The following is a 6,270-nucleotide window of genomic DNA, read 5'->3' on the forward strand; positions in this document are numbered from 1 at the left end:
AAAGCTTGCATGGCTCCAGTTCGGCAGCGTCCTAGCCAAAAGTCAGAGATTCAGAACAATTAGGAAGTTTGTGCATTCTCATTCACAGGTTGGACTATATGGCTTCAAGTCAAATTTACTGGAAGGATGATAACCAACAGATTGTCTCGTTCAGAATACCACTCTTTTCCTTACATTCTGTCTTCCCAAGGAAGGGAAGGCTTAAGGACAACTGCAAGCATGATGTCCTTGCAGGCTTCACACATCTATCAGACTGAATGGCCATCTTCATCCTCATTTGCAGAGCTCTCTGTCACTTGGAAGAACAACATTAACATTAAGTCATGTGATTCTCACAAAGACATTGTCAGATAGGAGAGAACAGTGGTGTTAACGATTTTCAGTGTTCCCAATCATAGGTAGGGAAATAGAAGCTTTGAATGACGGAAATTATCCATGAGCTTGTAGACAAAAAGAAAGGGTATAGACAGAGTTCTCTTTCTTCATCAGATTAGCAGTTACATGATATTCATTTTGTTCTCATTCATTGAGCTGTGTATTCTGCTTTGTGCAATTTTACATATGTAGCACACTTGCAACAAAGAAAGGTTAAAGATGGGTATAAAAGGACATAATTAATTTAACTGAATCTCAAGACCATATATATTTCACACACACATTTCAAAATATACATATTTCAGACACACACACATACTGTTCTTTGTCATCTTTGTCAGAGCTGTGTAGTATTCCATTTTATAGATTTACAGTAGTTTACTTCACAGTATCTTCCTGACTGAATTCGCTGCTAGTCTTTGGTGTTAACTTTACACACTACAAAACAATCCAAGTACACGTTCATATGTGCATATGCATGGGTAAAATACCGTATTTAAAATATTAGTCCTTCAAGAGGACCCTGGGGTCTGGCCCCTCTCCTTCAGACCAGGTCTTACAAACGGGGTGGAAAGCTCCTCCTCCCTTCTATAAAAATACTTTCTGTACTGATAGCGGTCAGTGTTCTCTTTCCTCTTGTGATCCCAGGGAGGCCAGAAAGCAAAGGCATGCATCCTCTCTTCCACACTGTGTCTCGATTTCTGAAGAATAAATGATGAGGGAATTCTTGTAGTTCAAAAAATAAAAATTAAATATTAGTCCTTGACCAAGCATTTGTATTAAATTTGATAGTTACTGTCAAATTGCCCTCCAAAAATCTGTATCTGTTCTTGATAAAAATTCTTATTTCTTCACACCTCACCAATATGATGATAATCAAACTGACAAACCAATCCAACCTGGACAAACTCCTCACTGGTGTTGTAATGTTCATTTCTTTAATTATACACGATGCTGAGCATTTTTCCATATGCTAATAAGCCAATTTTTTTTTAATCAATCAGCTTACTCATGTTTCTTTTGACCAAATGATCTCTTACTAATTTGTAATAGCTCTTTATGCAGGAGACCTGGGTTCAATCCTTAGGTCGGGAAGATCCCCTGGAGAAGGGAAAAGCTACCCACTCCAGTATTCTGGCCTACAAAATTCTATGGACTGTATATCCATGGGGTTTCAAAGAGTTGGACACGATTGAGCAACTTTCACTTTCACTTTATCTGTTGAGAAAAACAATCTTTTAAGTGTCATTCATTACACTTTTTCTCCTGGACTGAAATGTTATAATTTTATGTAGCCAATTTTTTCAGTCTTTTCTCTTAGAAGGAAAAGTGAAAGTGAAGTCGCTCGGTCGTGTCCGACTCTTTGCGACCCTGTGGACTGTAGCCCACCAGGCTCCTCCGTCCATGGGATTCTCCAGGCAAGAATACTGGAGTGGGTTGCCATTTCCTTCTCCAGTGGATCTTCTAGACCCAGGGATCAAACTTAGGTCTCCTGCTGCAGGCAGACACTTTAACCTCTGAGCCACCGGGGGGTTTTACAACTTGTTTGGGAGGAAACTCTCCATTCCAAGATTGCTTAAGGACATATTTTCTCTAATGCTGCATTCTTAAGGGGATTTGCCTAATAAGATTTTCCTGTCTCTGGGCAACTGAATGTTGTCAACAATATTCAGGTATGGTCCTAACCAGTTGAATTTCATACCTAAAGGGTTCTTTAATGTGAGCTTCTACAAAGACGATCAAAAGATATAACTGAACAAGACTATCACCACTATATAATATGGTAAATAGGGTTTACTGAACAATGGACTAAATTTTTATATTGTACAACAGACTACAGATACTGTTTGGTGGGTTTCTGCTACCCAACCATCATTCCTCATCATGAAGGAAATGAAAATAGTTAGCCTGACATAGTCTAAGCTCTCATCTAATTTCTCTTCCATTTGTCTTTTCTAAGTTATTTTTTAAATTGAGATATAATTGACAAACAATATTGTGTAAGTTTAAGATGCACAACAAGTTGATCTGAAACATTTACTTATGCAATGTGATTATCACACTAATCATAGTAGCTAACACCTCCAACATGTCACAAATTATCAATTCTTAAATTCTTTAAATTAAATGTCACACCTCCCAGCTGATCTAGTCTGAAATGCTTCTTCATGTGTTGAGATCTCTATTACTTCTGTGGAGTTGGCAGGTTGAGTCTCAGTTTCTACTGTGCAAAAGGGTCAAAGTTCACTCAACATACAGAGGCTTTACCTCAAGTATTCCAAGGAAGCTTGCTTCTTTCAGCAGAATATGAAACATCTGTGCAGCTAGTAAGTGATTATCCTGAGATGTTTCCATTTGCTGTCACTCACCACCTTGCCCTCTGCTGTCTCTGGTTTGGGGAAGAGAAAAAACAGTCTCTAGCAGTCGTAAGACCAGCCACTGCTGTTAGAGCCTATACACAAACTACTACCTCACTACTTCTTACACTACTTACAGAAGAGAAAACAGAGGCCCTCAGAGTGATTTGCCCACCATGCAAGGCCAGAGAGACATACAGGTAGGAACTAAATCTAGGTCAAACTGTAGACTGACCTCTTAAGTATCACACAAGATATCCATGTGAGAAATTAAAAGGTATCACAGGAGGACCTCAGTGGAGAGGCAAAGAAAGAATATCTTTGCCTGAAGAGATCCACAAAAAAGCAGACCTTTGGGATGGGTCTCAATAATACCAGGTGCCCCCTCTCCCCAGGTTTAGCACAACAATAGTCCTTTACAAAGAATATCCTACACCTGCTCATTGGAACAAACAGGGCTCCCAGGGACTCCCCTTTCCCTTGCTGGCTTGTTCTCTGATAGTTGCAGATGGTGGTGTGGCTGGCTGACTTTTTGTCTAGACAGAACCGACTCCCCACAGTTCACATAATCCCTCAGATGCTGCCAGGCCACCTCCACCTCCTCTCCTCCCTCCTCCTCACTATTCAGTATTCTCCGGGCTGCTGCCATCCTGTGGAAAGGAACACATCAAAGCCAGATGGAGTCATTCTTTCTGGGCGCTCGTGTCCTTTCTCTCTTCTCCTTTTCCTGGAACATTAATATTAATAGCTTGTTTCTTTGCAGCTGCTTTCTTCTCCAACCTCAAGGGACCGGAACCTTTTCTTGGACTTTGTGACAGATGGAGGAGGCCTCATTTGAAGGCGGGGAGAGACGCACTGGGGGAGCACAGGCACAGATGCTGTCTCTGATGTAATCCCGGGCCGCCCAGTGCAAGCATGTGACGTTGCTCCACTGCCAGCCCAGTCCAGCCAAATATTCTGTGTAATATGTGTCCCTTCAGAGGAAGAGAAAGAGATCTGCAGACAATCTAGCCAAAGGCCAGTGAAATCATCCCTGATCAATAATCAGTGGTTCTGCCGCCAGACTCTGCACTAGTATCTCATCTCATATAATCACCATAATTCTACCAGCTTAATATTGGTATCCTCCTTTAATAGACAGGGAAACTCAGGCTCAGAGAGAGGCAGCCAGTTGCCTACATCTCACACAGCTTGGGAGGTTGAAAGTTAAAACTCAAATCTCCTTCTAACTAATTTCCCATATATTTCTTTTTGTCTCTGTTTTCTGAGAGTTCAGCCTGCTGCTTTTGTGCTCGGTGGACCCCATAACATCAGCACTTGAGAGCTGACACGGTAAGACCAGACTTTGTGGGTCTGACTTCTCCCCTCTCACGCCCACTCCAGTCAAATCTGACATGGTCTCTGAGGTTCATGGAAGCTCTGGAATGGAGACTCGTGAAGCCAGAAGGTGTTGGCCAGATCTGTGCTCACCGGCCCTCAGAGAATGGTCGATTCCCTCACTGCGCTTTCCCATGGTGGGCTGGAGGGCAGCCGCACATCCAGAATAAGAGGACATGTTCCAGGCTGACTGGGGTGAATCCCAAAACATCAGCGGCCATCTTGGCAAGGGGAAAGCTGACAGCGCTCCAACTTCAAGCTCATGGACACAAGATACGAAAGTGACAAAAGACACCACACTCTGTAGTTTTAACTTTCAATGCATTCTCAGGACATTCAAAGTCTAAAATGGTCAAAATATCTGGAAATTTCATGATTTACAAGGCTTTGTGTGATATGGCTTTGGCAGGCTTTTACAGTCTCACCGTGAACAACTCTTTCTGACTTTCAGCTCTGATCAAGGCAGCCTCCTTTTGATTCCTCAAATACAACAGATTCCTCCCTGACTGATGGCTTTCCAGGCTCAGGGCTGCTCCCCCTGCCATTTATTTGAGTGAGTGAAAGTCACTCAGTCCTGTTCGACTCTTTGCAACCCCATGGCCTATATAGTCCATGGAGTTCTCCAGGTCAGAACACTGGAGTGGGTTGCCATTCCCCTTCTCCAGGGGATCTTCCCAACCCAGAGATCGAACCCAGGTCTCCTGCATTTCAGGTGATTCTTTACCAGCTGAGCCACAAGGGAAGTCCAAGAATACTGGACTTATCTCTACTAGTCTTTTGGGTTGGGAATAGCAACCCACTCCAGTATTCTGGCCTGGAGAATTCCATGGACTGTATGGGGTCTCAGAGAGTTAGATACAACTGAGCAACTTTCACTTTCACTACTTATCTTTTAATCTTCTTTGTTCTGCCATGTCATATTAGGTGAGTTCGTCAGACTGGGCAGCCACGGGGCACTAATTTATATAGGCCGTTCAAACATCAACGGTGCATTTTCCTATGAAGAGCCAGATAGTAAATATTTTCAGCTCTATGGGTCGTATATTTTCTGGTGCATCTACTCAATCCTGCTGCTGTAGTGTGAAAGCCAGTACAGATAATACATAAACGAACAGGTGTAGCTGTGGGTTCCAAAACAACCTTTTTCACCAAAACAGGTGGCAGGCTGGATTTGACCTGTGGGCCATAGTTTGCTGACCTTTCCTCTAGGACATCACTGAAATATAGAACTTTGGAAGCAGTTAACTCAGGTTTACACAGTAAACTAACAAAACACACAAACCAATCTTAATTTCAGAAATGTTAATCATACGTTGAGTATAAACTGAAGCAAATATTTCTTGCTGGGCTGAGCCCACCTGTGATGCATATTTTTTAAGAGATGCAAGCTAAGACAGGGCACAGCCAAATAAATTAATCAATTTTTTAGAAAGGGGGGGACCTTCCGAGTAGTGTAGTGGCTAAGACCCCTTGCTCTCAATACAGGAGACCTGGATTTAGACCCTGGTCAGGAAATTGAACCCCACATGCCACAACTAAGATTTGAAATATCACAACAAAGATCATACAAGACCCAGCTAAGACAGGGTGCTGCCCAATAAATAAATACGTGTTAAAAAAAGATGCATATTATCAGCACTCAGCTGAGATCTGGACTCCTAATTCATGGAGTGAAATGGGAGCAAATTATTTTCATATACACATATTGGATCATTTAACATGTTTCACAAGATGCTGTCTCGGGAAATTGCAAAAGAAAACTTAAGCGAGAATAAGAACTATGGAAATGTAGAAAACATTTTGCTTAAAGTATGCAAAACCATCAATTCTGCTTGTCAGTGGAAGTGAATTAATGGATGGAACTATTTTGGTATACAATTTTAATTAATCTAGCATAAGTTTCTCGGAAGTCTGGCTACAGGCAAGCCACAGGTTCCATGGCTGTGCCCTCTGTTTGTTCCACCCACCTCTCTCAGGCAAGCCAAATTACAGGCTCTGCTGCTATCAGTTTTATTTTTGGATACACAGACCTCCCACCAGCTTCCAGTGTCTGCTGGAGCCTAGCAAGAGGCAGACAGAGGAAGTTTTCTTTATGCTTCAGCCATTATTGGGACACTTACTATGGGTCAGGGGACACAGGTGAATGAAACACTGAGTCTAC

At 42.2% G+C, this 6,270-nt stretch overlaps 1 long non-coding RNA gene across 1 annotated transcript; it reads right to left on the reverse strand.

Moving 5' to 3' along the window:
• Nucleotides 1-614: 614 nt before the first annotated feature.
• Nucleotides 615-2,729, reverse strand: LOC104992994. Its single transcript, XR_825778.1, has 2 exons — nt 2,644-2,729; nt 615-1,101 (listed from the first exon to the last, which is right to left on the reverse strand). It is a non-coding gene; the product is annotated as an uncharacterized LOC104992994 (long non-coding RNA).
• Between the last annotated feature and the right edge of the window lie 3,541 nt (nt 2,730-6,270).

The sequence above is a fragment of the Bison bison genome, unplaced genomic scaffold (genome assembly GCF_000754665.1).
Source record: "Bison bison bison isolate TAMUID 2011002044 unplaced genomic scaffold, Bison_UMD1.0 scf7180017848847, whole genome shotgun sequence".
Taxonomy (NCBI): domain Eukaryota; kingdom Metazoa; phylum Chordata; class Mammalia; order Artiodactyla; family Bovidae; genus Bison; species Bison bison.